Source organism: Erinaceus europaeus, chromosome 17 (assembly GCF_950295315.1).
Source record: "Erinaceus europaeus chromosome 17, mEriEur2.1, whole genome shotgun sequence".
Taxonomy (NCBI): domain Eukaryota; kingdom Metazoa; phylum Chordata; class Mammalia; order Eulipotyphla; family Erinaceidae; genus Erinaceus; species Erinaceus europaeus.
In genome coordinates, this window is record NC_080178.1 from 21471404 (window position 1) to 21495668 (window position 24265).

Genomic DNA, 24265 nt, shown 5'->3' on the forward strand with positions numbered 1-24265 from the left:
CATAAGGATCCCTGTTTGAGCCCCCAGCTCCCCACCTGCAGGGGGGTTACTTCACAGGAGGTGAAGCAGGTCTGCAGGTGTCTAACTTTCCCCCCCCTCTGTCTTCCCCTTCTTTCTCGATTTCTCTCTGTCCTATCCAACAAGGACGACAACAATAATAACTACAACAATAAAACAACAAGGTCAACAAAATATAATAAATAAATATAAAAAAGAAAATAATAAGTTGTCAGTGCTGGGAAAGTGACGCAACAGATAGAGTGTAGGTCTTCTGCATATGAGTCCCTTTTTTCCATATCCACATGTCTCCAACACATCTATAGCAGCCCCCTCGTCTGTCTCATAAAATTAGATTTTCTTTAAATATAACAAATATATATTTTCATCTTTCACAAATGAAGCTAGTTACAAACTACAGAACATTTAGGATGGATACTTGCAAAGAAATAGGGCATAATTTAGTTTCACTGTTTCAGAGAAGGATAAAAAAACAGAATTGGCTTATAGTAAACTTTCAGTGAGTCCAATTTGCAGCCATGGTACTGAAAACCAGGATTCCTTCAATACTAAATGTAAAAAGAAAACACTGAGTCCTACTTCTGACCATTGTTCTTTTCAACTGGTCATATCAAAGTTCAGCAAATTGTTTTAAATCTTGTGGGCACTAGAATCCAGTTATATTATTTAGTAGATAGCACTTCCTTCATTCTAACCTCCATATTCCTATTTTCTTAAGGATCTCCCTTATCTGATGGTCCCAGAGGTATATAAAGATATTTCAGAAGAGATGTCATATTCCCCATATATTATATATAGACTGGCAGAGGTACGAAATCCACTCAGAAAGCACACATATACAAGCATACACACACACACACACACACACACACATACACACACACACTGGCACACACTGGCATACACACACACACTTTTAGAGGTAGGTCACTATGAATTATCAGATTGTGAATCTATACATGGTCTTTGTATACTGAAAAACATTTTACTATCTTTTTCTGTCATTCTTCCCCTTTACTGGCATCAAAAATGCCCATGCATGAGTCTATAGAAAGTTGGGGCCAAGGACATCAGGTGGTGGCTCATTGGGTTGTGCACATATAATGAAAGTGAAAGAGACCTTGGCACAAGGATCTGGACTCAGCCGTCTCCCCAATTGCAGGTGGATCACTTCACAAGCGGTGAAGTATGTGTGCAGGTGTTTATCTTTCTCTCCTTCCATCTCTATTCTCCCCTCCCATCTCAATTTCTTTCTGCCCTGTCAAAAAAAAGAAAAGAAATGAAAAACAAACTGAAGATTATTGTTGGGGAGGGGTGGTTGAGTGCATATGTTACAGTGAACATGACCTTTGTTTGAATCCTAAGTCCCCTCCTACAGGGGGTAAGGTTTGTAAATGGTGAGCCAGTGCTGCAGATGTCCCTCTTTCTCTTTCCCCCTATCCTCTCACTTTCTTGTGGTGTCTACTCAATAAATAGAAGATATATAATTTAAAATAATAAAAGAGGGAGTTAAAAAAAACACTAGTATAGTCATGAGCCCTTTAGAATATAACTAAAATAGGCCTACTAATCTTCATCTTCATTATACCCTATTCCAGCCATTAGGCTCATGAATAATAAACAATTTGTTTGGCTTTATATGTTAACTCTTCTTTCAACCACTAGGTTCCAAATGCTACTATGATGCTAGTTGGACTTCCCTGAGCAGACAACCCCACAATTGTGTCCTGGAGCCCTGCTTCCCCAGAGCCCCTCCCCACCAGGGAAAGAGAGAGGCAGGCTGGGAGCATGGATGGACCTGTCAACACCCATGTTCAGCAGGAAAGCAATTACAGATGCTAAACCTTCCACTTTCTGCACCCTATAATGTCCCTTGGTCCATGCTACCAGAGGGATAAAGAATAGGAAAGCTATCAGGGGAGGGGATGGGATATGGAGTTCTGGTGGTGGGAATTATGTGGTTGTATGGTTTTCGTCAGTGTTCCCTTTTTATAAATAAAAATTATATATATATATATATATATATATATATGGAAGTAAAATACATCTTTGTGGAATATTCTCCACTGAGAAGAAATGGGCTGTTTTACTTTAGATTTGACAAGCTACTGATTTATTATAGTCTCATTTTGATTTTATCACTGAGCAACTAGAATGAATTGACAAAGAAAACAATTAGCATATGATGCACTCACTGGAACCTCTAATACGAAATATTGGCTGCTTCTGTCAACACGGCCAATTAACAAAGATACTCAAAGGGTAAGTGATAGCCAACATAAGCCACATGGCTTCATGCACTACATCCTGCAGACTTATTAGCAAATGCAAAGTAGGCACAGGATAATAGACTGCTTTGTCAATATAACATTTCAGGTGAATGTCTTATCTGGGCAGTGTTCTCAAAGCAAACAGATTTTTGAGGAAAGAGATCTTAGTGTATGTATATGTGTATGTGTACAAGAACACAAGAGAAGAACAGGAAAAATGGACTGCATGTTGATGCCAAGACATGTGAAATACATCAGAAAAAAGCAATTATTTTCAGAATAATTCAATCTAGTTCTACCCACCATATGGACTGTTTCCTGTACAAGTGTATGCTTTTGAAAGAGAAAACATAGACTCAGACTCTAGGAATTGATTTATACAAGAGTTTTAAACAGACATTAAGCGACCATTCATTTAGCAATTATTTGTTGAGCAAGAGATAATATGAAGGTGGGGTTGTGGTTCACCTGGTTGAGCTCACATTACCATGTGCAAGGACTCAGGTTGAAGCTCACAGTCCTCACCTGTCTAGGGGAAAAAGCTTCAGGAGTGGTGAAGTAATGCTACAGGTGTCTTTCTCATTCTCTGGGTCCTCTCTTCTTCACAATTTCTCTCTGCCATATCAAATTAAAAAGTTAATAAATACGCATGTGGCACAAAGCGCAAGGACAGGCATAAGGATCCTGGTTCGAGCCCCCGGCTCCCCACCTGCAGGGGCGTCACTTCAAAGCGGTAAAGCAGGTCTGCAGGTGTCTGTCTTCTCTCCCCCTCTGTCTTCCCCTCCTCTCTCCATTTCTCTCTGTCCTGTCTAACAATGACGACATCAGTAACAACAATAACTACAACAACAATAAAAACAAAGGCAACAAAATACATATAACATTTTTAAAAAGAAATAAATTGAGTTAATATGATATTTTATGTGAGTGAAATAAAGAATAAAAAGAAACACTTGGGCCAAGGCAGCAAGAGGAGCTGACAGCGCGCGGAACTGGTGCTGCAGAGCACAGGGAGTCATGCAGGTTCCTTCGGCCGGCTTCTGCAGGTTCAGCAGCGTCTGACCGGCTGGAATTCGGGAATTTACATAGACCTGGAGCTATGCTTGTGACTCCGCGGCTCCTCAAAGGCCCTTAGACGCCTGTTTTCTTGCTGCAGCCTAGGACCATGGAGCCCCCTATCCCACAGACCGCCCCCTTCACTCCCAGCTCAGTCATGGTCCAGCCCCTCCTGGATAGCTGAAAGCCCCACAGCCGGCTCCAGCACCCCCTGACCATCCTGCCCATCGACCAGATGAAGACCAGCCATTTGGAGAATGACAGAATGACTACATATACAACCCTGGCCTGGTGTCCCCCACGGGCCCTGAGTTGGCCCAGACGCCCGCCCTCTGTGACCAGGACACCCACTGCTGGATCTCCTTCAGCGGGCGCCCCAGCTCTGTCAGCAGCAGCAGCAGCACATCCTCTGACCAGAGGCTCTTAGACCACATGGCACTGCCTCCTGTGGCTGACCAAGCCTCCCCGAGGGCAGTGCGCATCCAGCCCAAGGCCATCCACTGCGAGCCGCTGGACCTCAAGGGCCCGGTGACCACGCTGCCCCCAGAGCTAGATGAGCACTTCTTGCTGCGCGAGGCCTATGGGAAGTGTAAGTGGAAGGAGTGTGCGTCCCCTCGGAGGGAGCTGCCTTCCTGCTGGGTCTGCAACCAAGAGTACCTGTGCTCGGCCCAGACCCTGGTCAACTAAGGCATGTGCCTGGTGCAGGGCATCTTCTACTACTGTACCAAGGAGGACGATGAGTGCTCCTGCGCTGACTACCCCTGCTCCTGCTCCTGCTCCCGCTCAAACTGCTGCAGCCGCTGGTCTTTCATGGGTGCCCTGTCCCTGGTGCTGCCCTGCCTGCTCTGCTATCTGCCTGCCACCGGCTGTGTGAAGCTGGCCCAGCGCAGTTATAACCATCTGCGACGTCCTGGGTGCAGGCACATGAACAGTGTCATCTGCAAGGCAGCTTCTGGGGATGCCAAGGCCAGCAGACCTGACAAGCCTTTCTGATGCTTGGGTCCAGGCATTCATGCTCTCACCCCCTGGAATCTGGCCACCTTCTGACACCTAAGAAGACTTGCAGGGAGTCCTGAGTTCTGAACTTCCTGCAGCTCATCTTTCTGGGCACTCACTCAACTCCCTGTCACCCCAATGTCAGGGAAGAAATGAGAGACCGCCAAGGTCTGCCCTCTTTTCTCCCCTAAAAAAAGATGAAGAAGCAACTTTGGGTTTGTTTTTCAGGGTGCTGGAACTTTGTGTTAAACAGACAGTGGAAGGGGGTGTGGTGTAGCCAGGGTGGGGGACAGATCTTTCTCTTTTTGGGGGGATGGAACACAGATGTGGACACAAACCCGGAAGTTGCAGCTGCTGGAGTACTTCTTAGTCTCCCCCCACCCCCATCTTCCTTTCTCTTTGGCTGCCTGGGAGAAATCACTGAGTGGTCAGGGGACTTTTGAAGAAGATCCTTGGAGTCTTGATGTCTTTACCTTCTTCTCCCCCCTCCACCTCAGTTGGTCCCTGCCTGACACCTAACAGGGACCATGTAGACTCTGGTGGCCCCTGTTGTATATACTGAGAACAGAGGGTAGCCAGTGAGTCCCTGCTTCCCTTGCTCTGCCTCCACAGAGCCAGGGACAGTACAGTTCTCCTTTCCAGCTTCACTGCTAACTCTTGGAGGGGAAAGGGTGTTTCACTCACAACACCGACTTTCGGTTCTTAAGTGAGTCACAGACTCTCCTGCCCGCTGTATGTCCCGAGTTCTCTCCACTCAGATCCTTTCCAGAAAGCTGATGATGGGTAGAGAAATCCGGGCAGCAAATGTGAGACCAAATATCATTTTTTGCCAATGAGTCTGAAGCTGTGGTCTCTGGATCCAGTCATTATGTTTTTATAGATTAATTAAACCAGATGCTAACGGTGTTATAAAGAAAAAAGAAATAATGAAACACACTTGCTTCCTTTTGGGCCACCCCCCCAGGAAAGACTGATTTTAAAATTGGGGGGGGGGGGGCGTGCAGCCTCAAGGAACACAATCCCTCCCCACCAAGAACAGGATTTTAATAGCAAAGAGGAGAGGCAGCACCTCCCATTGGCAGAGTGACAGCTGATCCTAGCTGGGGGTGGGTTCCTTCTCTTCTGATGCTGCTGCTTGCTGTCATAGCCTTTTATGTACAGTGATGTGTCTGTATCTTTAATGTAAATAGATTATGAAAAAAGAGTCTATTCCAGTGTTAGGAAGGCCCTGGTGGGGGAGTCAGGAGAGTGTGGGTGGGTGGGGGCGATTTTCCAGGGGCTGGCTCCTAGTGGTTGAGCCTTGCTGTTGTGTGTAGCCCCACTCCCCTCACCCCCCTCTAGGCAGCCCTCAAAGTAGCAACTCTCTCTGTCTCAAGGTGCTAAAGGACTCAGAAAGTGCAGCGTCTGTCCAGTGGGTAGGTACTTGTTGCATGCAAAAGCTGTAGTGTGTCTGGTCCTTCCTCCCCAGCTATTGTGAGGGAGTTTTTGTTTTGTGTGGTATTTTGTGTTACCCCCTCTAACAAGAGGAAGCAGACTGGGTCAGAACAGCTGCCCCAGGTGAGATGGGAAGTGCATGGCATGAAGTGTTGGTAGCATTTCCAGTTTGTCTGTAGAGGCTGAATTGCTTCCTGGAAGGAGGCAAGTAGCTGTGGTTGGTATGCACCCAATGCTTCTCAAGGACTTTTTTTTTCCTTTCCTTCTAGAAGGCTAGTAGTAATATCTTATGATTTAGTGTAAGTTAATTGTAACCATAGGTATTTATTGATTGGAAGACAGAAGGGGGAGGTTCTTATTATTTTAGGATTTATTTATATAACATTTTGCTAGCTTCAAAAGGCAAATATGAAACATTGCATCTGCATTTTCTAAAGCTGCCCTTGCTACAGTCAGCGGATGGTCTTGCACAAATCTGAAGGAATGGTAGGGAAGAAAACATATTCAGCCAACCACTTATACTAATTGAATGTATCAGCTATGTGCTAAAAGGGACTGAAGAGGTTTTCTTCAGAGTAGGTGTGCAGAGGTCTTCCCCTTCCCCCAAATGAGAGGACATTCATCCACTCTTGGGGTGGGGTGAGGGGGTCTTCAGAACTTTCCCCAGAGCCCCTTCTTCAAGTGTCTCTCTATGGGAAACTCGACCTAGTGGCAAGCTGCACTTTGGTGATCTTGGTGTTCTATGCTCTGGTTCTGTGGAGAATTGATTTATATAAGCTGTGTATTATACACAACACACACACCCCTCTACCCTACACTGATCCTCTGTCTACATAGACCCTGTTTCTTGCCAGACAGCCTCCTGAATCCTGCCCTTTTGTGTACATAGTTGTAAACATGGATTTTTTTCTGGGGTTTGGTTTTTTTCTGGCTCCCACTACCCCCATTTTGGCTTGTTCTTTGGTTTGCGCTCATCCTTTTAGATAGATGTCTGCAGAGTGGTGCCCCGTGTGCTCAGTGGGAAGGCGTGAAGCAGTGTGGGTTCCCTCAGTTCTGTGGTGTTGGCCTTTCCTCTGCATGTTTTCTTCTCAGCTTCTTGGCCAAGAAAACTGGCTCATCCATGGATGCCAGGGGCCAGTCAAGGGCCACTGAGGTACCAAGCTCTCAGAAACATAACACATAACTGTGGCTGACTGTGCTTCCTGTCACCAGTGACTTGCCTGGTGGGACTGACAAGAAAAACATATCACTTTTCCTATGCCTCATCTTGACCCTTTTTGGAAAGTGCCCACTGGTTCCACTTCTAGTCAGCTTGCAGTGGTGTGGTAGTTCTGCTTGAACCAGAAGTGGGGCGCATAAACCTGGATTCAGGACATTTCTTCTTTGTACCCTCCCCTTGCTTGTTTGAACAACCAAGACCACAGCAGGAACCCTGGTACCTGGGTTGAAGACCAACTGTGGCAGTTGCTACAGGCCCCTGTGCAGCTGAGAGATGGAAGAACTTCATGAGATTCCTGTGATTCTCTGGGCATTTTAAAGCCTGTAGAGCCTATTGTATATCAAGTGAGGCCCCAGTAGGAAATGACTTGGCCAAGGTGACACAGCTTGGAAAAGGATTGCTGGGGAATTGTAGCCAGGCTTCCTCACCGTGAAGCTCCATATTCTTCAGGCTGCTCCAGGAGATTCTGGAGCAGGTGTGGGCAGCACATGTTTGCACTGTACAAATGCACTGGGGCATCCCATGAGGTTCACCAGCCTTCTGGTTCATGCCCTTGGTAAGTTTTCTCATGCACTCTGCTTACTGTGACTGTTGATGGCAAGTCTTAGGCTGCTATCTTTGCTTGCTGTGGGTGACTATGTGATGTCTCATCTTGCTTTCTCTTCTTACTGCCCCACAGTTTGGTGTCATGTTACAAAACAAAAGCTGTTCAAGGTCCCCCATGCCTCTGCATTCCTATTTCATTTCCCCCTGTCACTGTAGCCCCCTTCTCACCCACCCCACTACAAAAGTTGCCACAGAAGGTTTCCTTTGTATAGAATATTTATTTTGAAGCTCTATTTTAATAGTATTTATTTTAGAAAGTCTACTATTGTAAGAGTTCTTCTGTTTGTGAAGAAAAAAAAAACAAGTTAAAAACTGAGTGTACTGATCTAGAAAATATATATAAATATATATTGTTAAATATAAAAAAAGAGAAACACTTGATAGCTTATACTCCTGAAATGTATAGTTTGGTAAAGAAAGAAAGAAAGAAAGAAAAGAAAAAAATTATTTACTTTAATTAGGTGTAGGATAAGAATGGGATATGCCCAGCATTTAATCAGTGAAGATTCTAAATGTTAGGGATAAGGAAATCAATAAGGAAAATCACTTTTTTCATAAGAATGTTAATTGAAAGATTACTATAAGAGTTTGGTAACTGTGAGGAAATCATAATGTTTCTACAGTGGGTTCCATTATTCACTGTGGCAAAACTGGTTTCTAAGTTCTAAAGTTTTTCTCCCTTGTTATAGAAAAGCTCTTTTTCTTTTCTCTTTCTAAATTGACATCTAGGATGACTGCCAGTGATATTATATCACCCCATATGTTTTGCTTAATTACACTATTTCCTGAATTCGTTTTCTGAAGTTAAGATTTCTCTTCACCTCATCATCAAAACATTATGAAAACATGAACACTCCCTGTCACAGTGATATTAAAAGATAAAACATATTTTGAAATTACATCTATTTGGAATGTTTTCAGAATTAGGTGAAGAATAATACATTATCCTGATAATTAAAATCCATGTTATAAATCATAGGCTATTGGAATTGTTGGGTACATAGACTTGAGTAACTATAATGTACATGGCAAGACGAAGTCTTAGTAAGATTTAGATGTCTTTTAGGTATCAAGTATATTTTTAATTTGTGGAATAGTAAAATTCAAGCTATATAATTTTACTATTTACTAAATAATGCACGCTTGAGGTTCTGACACCTCCAAATGAAGTTCAGTTTTGCTAAAGTATTTTCCACCAAATATTCTAAACATTTCTCCAATATTTTGGTACAAACCTGCACAATTTTTATGTGGGCCTGGGAAAGAAACCCAGAAACTGATGTGTCTAAGTGACCTTCCCAACCTAATTTTTATTTTATTAATTTTTTTCATTATCTTTATTTATTGGATGAAGACGGTCAAAAAGAGGGGAGGGGGAGATAGAGAAGAATAAGGATGGAGAGACACCTGAAGCGCTGTTTCGCCATTCATGAAACTTCCCCCTTGCAGGTAGGGCCATGGGCTTGAACCTGAGTTAGAATGTAACATGTGCTCTCAACCAGGTGGTCCCTTCCCCTTCATTTTTATAGTTTCCTTAGTAGTCTCAGGTAGTGCCAGAAATCAAACACAGAGCTACATATATTAGTTAAGACATGTGCTTAACCAACAGGCAACCTCCCGGAACCCATCAATCTGTATAGTACTTTTATCCTTATAAAATTCCTTTAAACTTTTTTTTTTCTGTTGTCCTTGGATACACCCGGAGTTTTCACCTGCATGGGCTATCCCTTTACCCTCCTTTAACTTATCTTCCTCACCTTTCCATATACATCTCAAGCTCTTCCAGTTTGAGTAAAATTAAAACTGCTGGAAGCAAAGTAAGAGTAGTTGCAAAGCTATAAACAAATATTTATTTTAATCATAAAATAGATTTTATTTAACAGAGTGGTAGAATTATTTCATGTTTTAGAATTAAAGTATATGTTAAAAATGGTAAAGGAAGCTACAAAAGTGGATATGTTCAACTAAATTATCCACATATTTGCCAACTAAGAGTTAGAGTAGAAATAAAGAGCATTCTTATACTATGATCTGGGGAACTAATTCATGGGTTTTCATGTGCTTCTGAAACCTGTAGATTATTATTTAAATAATAAAAAAGTTTCAATCAGAACACAAGATAAGATTCAGATTTTTTGGGCCCTGCCTAAAAGTGGGAAAACACATCTGCACATAGGCCCCAGAAATCTGTATTTTAATAAATATATCAGAAGACTATTTAAAGAATTGAAAAGCTTATAAAAATATCTATTCTCCTTCCTCCTCTGTAATCTAATTTTTAGACAACAGACATAGATGTTTATCAATATGTAAAAGTTGATTTGTATTAGTTACCCCTAAAAAAATATTTGAATCTCAATTTATTGTTCTTTATACAATGCAGTGCTGAAAAGAAATCCAGAATTTCTTCTTTTTCAATATGTATTTATTTATTCCCTTTTGTTGCCCTTGTTGTTTTATTATTGTAGTTCTTATTGTTGTTATTTATGTTGTCATTGTTGGATAGGACAGAGAGAAGTGGAGAGAGGAGGGGAAGACAGAGGGGGGAAAGAAAGATAGACACCTGCAGACCTGCTTCACCACTTGTGAAGCAACTCCCTTGCAGGTGGGGAGCCAGGGGCTCCTACCAGGATCCTTAGGATGGTTCTTGTACTTTGCACCACCTGTGCTTAACTTGCTGCACTATCCCCCGACTCCCAGAATTTAGAATTTCTTTAAAAAAATTATTATCTTTTTGGATAGAGACAGTCAGAAATTAAGAGTTAAGAAGGAGATAGAGAGGGAGAGTGACAGAGAGACACTTACAGCCCTGCTTCACTACTCACAGAGTGGGGACTGAGGGCCTGCTCCTGGGTCTATGTGAATTATAGCATATGCACTCGTTCAGTTGCACCACTACCTGGCTCCTAGAATTTCTTGACTTTTATGTTAATTCTATTCTTCCTCTCTATGCCAAGTTAAAAAAAGAGGAGGATATGGAAGAAAGCATCTAGCTCAAGACAGGTACCCAGAAAATATTCAGAATAATGACTGAAAGGAGCTCCATAGTGTAGAATTACAGAGTAGGAGCCAGTTATTTTCACAGATTATATTGATTTTGAATAATAGTAAAATCTAACTGAATGAGGAAAGATTGAAAAGATATACTAAACAATTATCTTTGTCTCTCTCCCTCTACATTGCTATCTTTATTGTTTTTTGTTGTTGTTGTTGTTACTGCTATATTCTACTTGTTCAATATTACCTGTTAACAAAGAAGGTGATCTAGAAACTACAAGTTACTTTTGGGTTGTTTGTTGTGGCAAGTGAAACAAGAGTTGAAATGCATCGAAGGGGACACATGGGTGGATTCAGTCACTTATTTTATCTGAGAGTATTTGGGAAGAATTGAATGAATTAGCTATTGGCAGTCTGTTGATGAAATTATCTGTCATAGACAAAAATGAACAAATACCTCTCAAAAGAAAGATTTAGTTCGTACTTCACCAGTTCTTCGGCTCAGAGACATGCTCATGTTATTCATTTGTTCTAGTCCTTGAAGATAAGTTTTAACTAAAGGTCAATGGCTTGCTTTGCTCCCATAGGAAAAGAGGTTATTCTGTCAGGAAGATTCGAAGTTGTACATAAACAAGAGCTATGTTATTCCTCCAACTGACCAGAAAGTGACTGAGCACAGGTTAGACTTAATTTTCTAATATATTTTACCTTTCATGGCACTCAAAGCTACTAGAAGTCTGGAGCAATGGGGATCACCTTATTGTCGTTCCATCATTTTCTTCCATGGCCACTCTTCTGTTACTCCACTTTATTCAGCTATTATCCCTTTCCTACTTTTTACTGTATTGCCTACATGGAGTATTGTAAACTCCATAACAAGTCACTGGCAAAATAGCTCACTTGGATAGTTTGCTGCTTTCCCATATATGCAATTCAGTTTCCAGTCCAGCCCCTGCTACATTAAAGGAAGCTTCTGTGCTAAGGCTATGGCTACTTTCGTTTTTTCTCTGTCTCTCACTGTCATTATCATTCTAGATCAGTGAAGCCTAGGAGATGACTTAAATGAAAAATAAATAAATATATTCATAGCATCTCTCTAATTCAGTTATTTTTTCTTCAGTCATGTGTGAATCTAGATCCATCTGCCATGTGTGTGTACACAGATAATATTTCATCTTCGCTTCCCTATGATTTGTCAGAGAATTCTTAATCAAATCTCATAATGTCCCTTATTCTGGAAACCTGATTCAGTGGACAGGAACCATAACACTGAGCTCATGTAATCCCAATCCTTTATGACAGATACAGAGAAGAATTCATTAAAGAGCTGTAGCATCCTGTCATATTAATCAACAATTCTCTTTTCACTTGGCTCGTGCTATTACATATTGGGTCTTGTTTAGTTGCAGGTACAGAGTCCAATTTGAAAATAAATACCCTGCTATAAGCTACCATGCTATCTTTAATTTCTCCAAAAAACGATTACGTTGACTTTTCTCCTTTGTTCCTGACTTGGATTTTGTATATTAAATCCATTAAAAAGAGAGAGAGGTGAAAGGTTTGTGGTAGAACTAAAGCAAAGAACATTCTCAGTGTGTCAATATTCATTTTTGTTTATTCAAAAAATCCAACGTCATTTTATTTTATTTATTTTTATTTCCTGTTACTATTCAAAGTAAGAATTTTTTCAGCTGTTTATCACATGGAAATGAGAAATTATATCACTGTGTCAGTAATTGTACTTTTAAACAGTTAACACCCCAATAAATGGATAAAAAGAACTTTAAAATTTTTTTTCATCTTTTATTTTTATTTATATTTATTTACTTTCCCTTTTATTGCCCTTGTTTTTCATTGTTATTGTAGTTATTGTTGTTGTTATTGATGTTGTCATTGTTAAATAGGACAGAGAGAAGTGGAGAGAGGAGGGGAAGACAGAGAAGGGAAGAGAAAGATAGACACATGCAGACCTGCCTGTCTGTAAAGCGACTCCCCTGCAGGTGGGGAGCCTGGGGTTCGAACTGGGATCCTTACGCCAGTCCTTCCACTTCACACCACGTGCACTTAACTCCTGCGCTACCACCTGACTCCCAAAAAGAACTTCTTGATATATAAAATTGAACAGTAATAAGAAAAAATATATACCCAAGTATTTATAGTTAAATCTACTTGATATCCTTTCATTAAACTTATCAAACAAAACATCCATATCTTCAGAAACACACTTGGGCCAGCAAAATAGGCCATCTGCGTAATGCACCTGCTTTCCTACAAGCTTACCCCAATTTGAATTAGGTCCCACTGCTCTCAAGGAAGCTTTGGTGCTGTGGTGTCTCTTTCCCTCTCTGTCTTTTCACATCTCTCTTTCTATGTAAAATAGTCAAAATTGGTGAAGTCCTGGCAATGAACAAAAAGGAAAAAAGAGTGAGAGAGGATCACCTGAATGTTTATTTATTACTAATTAATTAATTAATTTTCAATAAACATTATTCTATTTATATATTTCAATGAGAGAGAGAGACCAGAGCACTGACCAGCTCTGGCTTGTGCTGGTGCAGGGGATTAAACCTGGAACATCAAAGCTTCAGGAATGAAAGTCTTTTGTAGAGCCATAATAGTGTCTCTACTGCTCAACATTGTTTTAGATTTTACTTTGGTTAATAGAAAAATTTTAAGAAGTCCATTAAGTATTTTTCATATATACCCATCATTATCACATGCAAAGTTCCCCTGATATTAAAATCTTGTATTACTTTGGATATACATATATTTTTATGATGGGAAACAATTAGTGTACAAATATTTATATGTTGTTATTAACTAAAGTTCATAATATACTTTGAAGTTATTCAATATTAAAATATACTATTACTTCAATGCCTATGTCATTATTCCTTATAGTATATAAACATTTTTTAATGTTTATTTATTTATTCCCCTTTTGTTGCCCTTGTTGTTTTATTGGTGTAGTTATTATTGTTGTCTGTCTTTGTTGTTGGATAGATCAGAGAGAAATGGAAAGAGGAGGGGAAGACGGAGGGGGAGAGAAAGACACCTGCAGATCTGCTTCACCTCCTGTGAAGCAACTCTCCTGCAGGTGGGGATCCAGGGGCTCGAACCTGGATCTTTATTCTGGTCCTTGTGCTTTGCACCACCTGAACTTAACCTACTGTGCTACCGCAGGACTCCCAAGATAGTTTTTACCAACTTAAAAATTCCATCTATTCTGCTTCAACTAATCATCCCTCCCATTCTCACTTCCTGAACTCCTGGCAATTGCAGATTTTTCCCAGAATGTAGTAAATGTAGTATTGTGAATTCTTGCACTTACTCATATGCAGTTAATATCTTTTGGTCTTCAGTTTCATAATTAATATATATTTTCTTTTAATATACATTTATCATTTAGTTATTTTAATTATATTGAGTTTGTATGCTTTGTAAGTTTCAAGTGTGCCCTTGACACCTTAAAAAAATATATATATATATACCACAATTTTAAAAATTGTTGTCACTTAATAATATCCCAGTGTATAGATTTATTGTAATATTCATACCCCCACTATAGAGCATACTCATGCTTCTAATTTGAAAAAATTATAAATAATATTGCCTCAAGAAATCAGACAGTATTTTGTGCACATTAAAAATTTCAATTTCTTAGATATAACTCACCAAATACTTTATTCCTCTTGCTGATAATACATACTAAGTATTGGTAAATTCTGTGACCAGATACAATACATGTCTATATCTTTTTAGTGAAAACAACGGGGTTATAATATAAGGAAATGTCTCACAGTTGTTTTGACTTTAAGTTGAAAACAGTGAATTGGCAGGGTGTGTAGACTAAATCTAGCAAGTAAACTTCATTCACATGCTGTTTAGTATTTTATTTGTTTTCCTTTTCACTCAATAGTCCAGGTGAAATTACTTACTTTTGCTTCAGACTTTTAACTTCATCTCAGAATGGAGATAATAGTGATCTATAGGGCTAGGGTGGTAGCATAATGGTTCTGTAAAAGACTTTCATGCCCAAGGCTCTGGAGTCTGCTGTTCAATCCTCAGCCCCACCATAATAAACCAGAGCTAAGTAGTGCTTTGGTTTCTCTCTTTCTCTGGGTTTCTCTCTCTCATCAAAATAAACAAAATATACTAAACATAGTCACATCCCAGAGGATTCTTTGAATGTTTAAATGAGATAAAATGGTCAAGGCATTTAGAATGGTGATAAATGTGATTGGTTTTAATTGATATTGTTATGAAGGTTTAGATCTACCTAGTGAACTTCTAAAACAAGCCAACTTCATCCGTGCATTCTCAAAAATTATTTATTGTGTATTTTTATTAGCCAGAAATCATTATGGCATTTGGTATACTGAGTGGCAAAAGATAATGCTTTCCCTAAAGAAACTAATGTCCTCAACAAAGCTAGGAGGCCACTTCCACATAATCTGAAAAAGTTAAAGTGTTATCACAGAGAAAGAGACAGTGTCCTGATATCCAGCACACGGAACCACTTTTGTTTGTTTGGTTTTATTAGAGCACTGACCCTCAGGCATGAGATTCTCTTTGCATAACCATTATTCTATGTACCCCACCCCACAAGCTCTTTTAATCAAGGGCTGTCTTCGTGGGCACTACAGTCAGGTTGAGACAGGCAGTGGCCCTTTTCTATCACCACTTGACTATGACAAGAGATGCGATTTGTTTACTCTTTCCAAATCTCAATTCAATTTTGAACATTCACTTTATATACTAAGGTTAGATGACTTATTTTATATACTAAGGTTAGACGTACTAAGGGCTAGATGACATAAGGTATTTAGATGATACCTTGCATATAATACATTAACAGACTGGCAGTTACTATTAATCCATGAATTATCACCAGGTAGTTCACTTCTTTTTTAGGTGGTAAGCAACAATTTATTTTCCATGTATCCTTTTCACAGAAATACTCGCCTGAGTGATAATTATAAGTTTAAGACATTCTTAACAATGCAAGAACTTGGGATCAACAAATCTGAAGTCTATTTAGGATTCAGTTAACTTAGTTTAATATTCAAGGTTTAGCTGAATCCCTTGTTTTATTTAAAGAGACATGTTTGATGCTTCTGTAATACTCTTGTACAACTAAACACTGACAGAAGTGTGATGTCTAAATTAATGCCAACCATACTAATCAAAGGTTATTTGCTTTACTGTTTAAACAGATTATTCATGGCACGAGCTGATGTGTTTTGATTTTTCAACGTGTCATCTATAAGATCAGAGTGGATATTTTAGCCTTGTTATAACTCCCTATAAATAGAGGCATAAATTATAAATGCTCATTGATGTGATTATAAGTTGTCATTTGGGATCCTTTGATCTTGACAAAATATAATGACTCTGAGTTAGAGCTTTGCACTAGAGGGGACTTCTTTCTCTAATACTTCTTTCTCTAATACCTTTTTTTTTTGTCCCTCATCCCATTATAAGAAATCTTCACCGTTGGTATGAATGTTTGAAAATTTATCCGCAAAAAATGTGCAATTGTTTCAACCACTATAACAAAGTTTTCCTAAAGTGCTAAGCAGAAGATATTAGCTAAATCCAGAGCCTAGAAATTAGTTTGTTCTGATTAAGTTTAGTCATATGGTTCTACGCTCTAGTCCTTGAAAGTCTGTATTTCAGATGTTTGTAAGGAAAGCACAGAGTCTAGGTAAGACACTATTCATGTGAATTAAAATCCCTTTGTTGCCTTACAAGATAAAAGCTTGGACGAGTAAAGATGCCTTTAACTCTCTAGATATTTAAAATAATGGTATAAGAAATATAATTTTAAGGTGTTTTTGGTTGGTGACATATGTTTAGTAAATTATCTCCCTTCTAGTTCTATTATGGGCTTGTGATGACTAGCCCATTCTCAGTATTCCAAGCTGAATTTAATGATGTCCTGATCTGTTCTCAATAATACACAGTACTTTTTCTCAATGTCCTAAAATGCCTATCTAATTTTGCTTTTATGGTGGACCTAGTAACTTCTCACATGTTTAGCAGTTCTGCTGGGTACCACTGCTTTTTATCTCTTTTCAACCCTTTTCACAGCTCACGACAGCTCTGAATTCCTGTACAATGTAAATTTACTAAGTAATAAATGGCCCATTATCTCTTTTTCCTTTCATTCACATCCAGAAAGTAGTACTCAAAATAGATCACAAAGAAATAAACACCAGCAGCTCTTCTTCCCCCTTTTTTTTACCAGAGGAAGTTGAAAATTAACACTGAAATGACTTCAAAAATTAAATTCTATAAATATATATGAAACCTAAACATATTGAGACACTCTTAATCCCTCAAGAAATGATAAATAGCCCTAGGCAATAGTTCAGAACATTAGAGCCCAAGATATATATATATATATGCATGAGGATCCACATCCCCCTAAAAGCAAGCTTAGATCTTCCTCCATATTCTAGAGTTGAGCTGTGCTCTGATATCCCCTTTCTCTCTAATATATATATAATATTATATCTTAGAATTATTATATTATTTTATTATTATATTATTCCTTAAAAAACAAATGTGAGAAAATGTTGAATCCAGCTACATATATACTACAGAAAACTGAGTACAGAAATAGTTGACATCCCCCCCCAAGCCCAAAGCATACAATGAGAGTGACAGAAATAATAGTCATGATGTACAGAAAAAAAAAAAATCTTACTAATTCACACAAATCTCTTATACCAATTTAGGTTGCCTCCAATCAGACCCACTTAGTAGATTGCTGTTAGAATGTTGTGAAAACGCAGGCTATAAGTGTTGGAATTTGGTACCTACACTTTTCCGTTGACTTGTCCTTTCTTTACACATTGTGATGTTGTCTTGCTGAACTGTAAAGTTTCCAGCAGCTGCACTCAGAATCCCAGTGAATTCTTTCTTCCAAAAATGTTTGACATCTCTTGTGACTCAAAAGTTAGAGTATGGGTTTGCAAATAGGCTATCAGAAAGTGTTTCAAAGTTCTTATTTTTTTTTAAAGTTTTTCAGTAAATTTATTTATCCAAAGCATATATTCAATTCAGATACAACAGAAGAGTTTTGAATCCAAAGCTGACTCTCTCAAAAAAAATTTAAAATTCTGTGGACAATAGTGTGGGGCTCCAAGTTCTTATCCCTCCAAACATAACTTGTATGCCCAGCTTTTTGTCTCAGGCAACAGATTTTGTGGTTATCCTAGTCAGCTCATACCATTTTTACAGCATACTTACAGGTACCATAAGCTTAATAATGCCAGGACAATTGAATTTGACATAATTTATTCTTTAAAAGAGGTGCTACATTTTGAAAATCCTCAAGGAATTATCTACAGATCAAGATACAGAGAGCCTGATAATACATTTTACCCAGACTTCCTTTTTCCACCTCTTTATAGATGGGAATGGAATGCATCTAATTGGGGGAAGTATTCTCTCCTTTCAAACGAAGGTTAAATAAGTCAGCAATGCTCAGAAAGAAGTAGATTGTGTGCAGACTCCTTTTACATATATATCAAAGATCAAGGCTTCAGTAAGTTTATTAGAGGATAAAAAATACTTTTATGAGCTACAATATTTCATTCTTGAGTCAATCATGCTGTAATGAGCACCAAGCACAGGAGGTAAAATAAGATGGACTATCTGAGGCAAAACGAAATCTCTGTGGAAATTAACCTGGCCTCAAAAGAGCCTTTATAAAACAAAATGATGCCAACAGCAAGCAAGTCCAACAGCAGATTTGAAGGTCAGCACTCAAGAAGGACAACAAATGCAAATATTACACCAATCATTTACAAAGTTACTTTGGTACAAATGGAGAATTTATTTGTCCAACATGAACTACTACCATTGCAAGAAGTCAAAATCACTGCAGAATTTTTCCCACATACCTTTGGCTCACACTGGACTTTCTTTTTTAATCCAGATATAACATAGCTCTGGGAGAAACTGTCACCTTCATAGGAAAAAAAAAAGATTAATCCAAGAAAGCAATACACATTAGAATATATGTGACTTTCTGACTTAAAGAGTAACTACTAAGCCCATCTGGTAATAGATAGTATTTCCACATACTTGTTTAATATCCTTATATAGTATTTTTTATTTTGAAAGCCTAAAATGATATACTGAGATATTGACACATCTGATATCATAAAAATAAAAGTGAACACAACTTGGAGAAAATAATTTTAAAATGGGACTAAGTACTTTAAAAACTAGTAATAACAGATACTTGATGATTCAAATTTCCTTTAAGATAGAACCATGAAGCACCAGCAAGGAAAGATCACCAAGTAGAATTGAATGCACTAAGCTACTTTTTTCGAGAATTTATTTATTTATTCATGAGAAAGATTGGAGGAGAGAAAGAACCAAACATCACTGTGGTATATGTGCTGCCAGCAATTGAACTCGGGACCTCATGGCTGAGAATCCAGTACTTTATCCACCTCCCGTACCACCTCCCGTACCCCCTCCCAAACCACACACACACAAGCTATTTTTTAATTTTTTTTATTTATAAAAAGGAAACATTGGCAAAACTATAGGGTAAGACGGATACAACTCCACACAATTTCCACCATCAGAACTCCATATCCCATCCCCTCCCCTGATAGCATTCCTATTCTTTAACCCTCTGGGAGTATGAACCCAAGGTCATTGTTGGGTGAAGAAGGTGGAAGGTCTGGCTTTTGCAATTGCTTCCCCACTGAACATGGGTGTTAACAGGTCAATCCATATTCCCAGCCTGCCTCTCGCTTTACCTAGTGGGCCGGGGCTCTGGGGAATCAGAGCTCCAGGATACATTGGTGGGGTTGTCTGTCCAGGGAAGTCTGGTTGGCATCATGCTAGCATCTGGAACATGGTGGCTAAAAAGAAAGTTATCATATAAAGCCAAACAAGTTGTTGACTAATCATGAACCTAAAGGCTGGAATAGTTCATATGAAGAGTTGGTGGTTATATTCACAGTGTTTCTGTTTATTTTTCTTTTTTTAATTGCCACGAGGGTTATCATTGGATTTTAGTGCTTGAATCCATCACATATGAATGCAATTTTATTTAATTTTCAGTGTAATATATACTTTTTAATTTTATTTATTGATTCATGAGAAATTATAGGAGAGAGAGAAAGAATCAGATATCACTCTGGTACATGTGCTGCTGGGGACTGAACTCAGTACATCATGCTTGAGAGTCCAATGCCTTATCCACTACGCCACCTCCCGGACCACTGTAATATATAATTTAATAACCTATGCATTTTTCTTAGTTATTATTGTTGTATATAGAGACAGAGATAAGTATAGAGGGAAGGGGGGATAAGAAGAAAGACACCTGAAACATTGCTTTACTGTTTACGAAGCTCCCCCCAGGCAGATTTTTCTTGAAGACACATTAAAGTCAGCTCTATGAAGATTAGTGAAAGCAACCAAAACAAACCCTTGTCAGTAAAAAACATTGGAATGTGACTCATTTAAGAGTTATTCTCAGGATCAGAAAGTATCTATTTCATGTCCTTTGCTTCTAACCCAGCTGGAATTTTCAATATTGTCAACTTCTAGTTTCTAAAACTGAGAACACATCAGGGGCCATGTGGATGGCTTTATTCAGTTCCAGAATATAATTACTTCCTTTAGTTTTGTTTGTTTAGTTTTGGTTTTGTTTTGTTTTCTTTTTAATTTTTTAATTTTTATTCTCTTTATTTATTGGATAGAAACAGCCAGAAATGGAGAGGGAAGGAGGAGATAGAGATACACCTGCAGCCCTGCTTCACCACTTGCCATGCTTTCCCCCTGCAGGTGCGAGCCAGGGGCTCGAACCTGTGTCCTTTCACACTGTAACATGTTGCTCAACCACGTGCACCACCACCTGGCCCCTTGTTTTATTTTCTAAAAGTTCTTGAATCTTAACCCCTTGGCATATTTTCAGGATTACTTGGATTAGATTTATAAGGCTTTAAAATTCTAACAGAAATGCCCTAAAAATAAAGTTTCCTCTCTTTCAAGGAGCATATGATTAATAATGCAATTTTCTTTTAAAAATGCACCACTGTTCTCTTAGATTTTCTTCTCAAAATCAGAAGTAAAACTTTTCAGATATCATCATGAAGTGGCAAATATTCTGTTGTTCATATGAGAATATATCAGAAAACTATGTTTGTAAAAGCCCCCCTTTCCTTTAAATGTAATGTTGAAAGGATTCATACTGAAGTATTGTTGAGATTACATAATTTTAATTACATAATTTTTATATTTATATAATGCTTTCAAATTTTTGAACTACAGCTAAATGGCACAGAAACTAATATAGAGACATACAAAAGGATATGATAGCAAAAGATTTTTATAAATATTTTATTAACATTGAGGAATTTTCCTTGCTACTGGTGTTTTAATTTTGACTATTTACAAAAATTATTAGAAAGTGCCCAGTGGAATTCTAGTAGGTAATGAATTAACCAAAGATCTGTAAAAAAACAAACCTTTCTGAAATTGATTTCTAATTTGAATAAAGGAATCCCTTGTGACCAAAATGCAAAGGAAGGAAGGATTAGAATAAATCAGTTGAGATGACTGACAAAGCAGATTAAAGTGTTGGAGCTGAAAGAAGAGATTTTAAGCACAAGAAAATCTATTTCTTTGAATGTCTAATATATCGTGTGTGTGTGCCTGTGTGTGTCTACACACACACACTTGTGTATCATGGAAGTGCAATGCACTAGAGGAAGATCTGGCACTGTGGTATTACATCGTCTTTGTATCTCTTTATCTGAATGAAAAAAAGACATTAGAGGAGCAGTGAAATTTTATATATGTGAGTCCCCAACACACTCACACACTCACACACACACACAATTTAAAAATCTACATAGTACAGCAAACATCAGCATTTCACCAACTTCTATTCTACTCTTGAAATTCTAGTTATGCCTGGATTGGAGCTCTGTAACTTTCAGTCTAACAGATTCATAGTTACTATCAATACTATCTGAATAGACTACTTGTATATCAGATGGCACACAAAATAAATTAAAGGAATATCTTACTATAGATAACACTTCATGTGATTCGGGCAGTAGCGCAGTGGGTTAAGGGCATGTGGCACAAAGCACAAGGAGCAGCTTAAAGATCCGGGTTCAAGCCCCCCTCCCCACCTGCAGGGGAGTCACTTCAAAAGCAGTGAAGCAGGTCTGCAGGTGTCTTTCTCTCTCCCTCTGTTTTCCCCTCCTTTCTTAATTTCATTTTTTAAATATTTATTTATTCCCTTATTATTGTCCTTGTTGGTTTTTTATTGTTGTAGTTATTATTGTTGTTACTGATGTCATTGTTGTTGGAAGGGACAGAGAGAAATGGAGAGAGGAGGGGAAGAAAGAGAGGGAGAGAAAGATAGACACCTGCAGACCTGCTTCACCACTTGTGAAACGATCCCCCTGCAGTTGGGTAGCCAGGGGCTCAAACCAGGATCCTTAGCCAATCCTTGTTCTTGGAACCATGTGCACTTAACCCACTGCACTACCACCTGACTTCCTCCCAGTCTGTTTCTATCTTTCCCTAGTGGGACAAGGCTCTGGAGAAGTGTGGTTCCAGGGTAGAGTGGTGAGGTCTTGTGTCCAGGGAAGTCAGGTTGGTGTCATGGTAGCATTTGCGACTTGGTGTCTGAAAAAGCACTAAGATATAAAGAATAACAAATTGTTTAGTAATCAGGAACCTAAAGGCAAGAATATAGCAGATGAGATTTGGGGCCTCCAATGTGGAAGAAGCTAGTAGGTCTATTTTAGGTATTTTCCAAGGGGGGCATGACTTTACTAATTTTTGCCTGATCACACCAAATAACATGCAGGTGGACCCAAGTTACTGTCTGAGGAGAAGGTGTCAGAGTTGGAAATAGGACTAGAAAGCTGGATCTGGGTAGAGAGTAGCTTTACCCAGAGTAGGAAAACTATATAAATAAATAAACTATATAAATACTGCTAACCATAAACCCGATTTATTTTATCTTGGGCCTATATTTAGTGCAGGACCCTATGTAACCTCTACATCCCTGTAGGTCTGAGCTCACATTATGTAGTCATAGCTAGGAATAGTCTATGCTGCACTCCTTGCAGGTCCTGTCTTCCTCGAATGGCAGAGAATGTTGACCCAGCCTCCTATTATTGATCTACTATTGTTGATCTAAATTGAGGGCAAGGTCCTGTAGAGGCCAACAACAGGGCCCACTATGTTGATCCTGATGGAGATGACCAGTGTCAGGGGAGAGAGGGATCTGTTTGAGGTGTAGGTACATCATGTCCATGAGGAATCCCAGGATTCCTTAACTAAGGCCCCTGATGTTGGGGTAGCCTTGTAGTGACCAAAAGAGTCATCATTAATGTATACTGGTCTCTTGCCCTTATCCAGCTTTTGTAGTCCTTACCTTATCTGACAAGGTTAGCCTTGGAGTGATTGGGAAAGTGAAATAGGAAGTAGGTGAGAAGGGTATCTAGGTCTCAGTAGAAACTATTTGATTAAGTACTTTATGATTTTTTTTTAGGTTTTTCTATTTGATTTCTTACTAAGTACTTTCTTATTCAGTACTTACTACAAACTATTGTGAACTTTTACTTTAAGGTATATATTTTCCACTAACTTATAGATGCACATGTGCACATACATGTGCTCTGTCTCTGGGCCCTGGTCTATCTAGGTTCTGTGGCTTTTTAAGCAGTACATCACCCAAAATGGAATTAAGGAGTCCTATGAGCTAGGAAAGGTCTCACCACATTAATGAAGCTGAAGGGCTGACATTCCACACTTGGAATGTCAACACAATCTGATGTCAAAAATGTCGATGTGGTACTGGTTGAATTGATTCTGAGATCAGCAGGTGCAGTATCAAATGGTATGGATCAAAAGAAGCTTGCAGGAAAATGAGCCATGCCCCAGAGATCCCAGGACTGGGAGAAATTCGGGTTTTTTAGAGAATGTGGAGGGTTCCTGATGCATTATAGTTTAAGAAGTCAATATGTTTATAGTTTTGATTGTAACCAGGTTATCTGGAAATTTATGCTCTATCTCTTGGGCCCTGGATCTGGCTCAGTGAATAAATCATTGGACTCTCAAGCTGTTCCCCTTTTTACACTTCGTACTAGAATCACTTTAACTTCCGAATGTTCCTCTGTATATCTAAATTTACTTCTGTTTGTCATATAAACATTTTATTTAAAAATCCTATTTTGTTCAAATTAATTTTTAGGGAATTTTCTAATGTTAGGAATTTTTACATTTCTGTGATTCATACTGCCTCTTTTCGCATCTACATGAAATTTAATTCCACATTGAATAGTTGTATAAATCAAAGTGTTTGTACCTGTCAAAGATCTTTGCTATAAATAAATGGGAAATATATACATGCACAAACATCTTTTATTTACAAATCTGCATATTTTAAAACTCAATTGTATATCAGAGCTTCCTTGATTTCTACAAAATCAGGTGGACCTATAGTCAGTCATCATTGCTCAAAAATGGCTTGTATGTTTCCAATTTACTTTTGCCTGTTTTGACCATGTGAAGAATCTTTAGAATTTTTGGTTGCCTTTGTCAAGTCTACCAAGTTGGATGATGGATTACTAATTCAACTTCACAAAATATATGTGACATCTAC

The 24265-nt window shown here is 38.7% G+C and overlaps 1 protein-coding gene and 1 pseudogene across 2 annotated transcripts in view; both read left to right on the top strand.

Annotated features, from left to right (window-relative positions):
* Positions 1–24265, top strand: part of LRRC4C (leucine rich repeat containing 4C) — a 424916-nt gene that overhangs the window by 83303 nt on the left and 317348 nt on the right. The window lies entirely within an intron of this gene.
* On the top strand, positions 3289–4337 carry LOC103118772 (protein sprouty homolog 4-like; annotated as a pseudogene).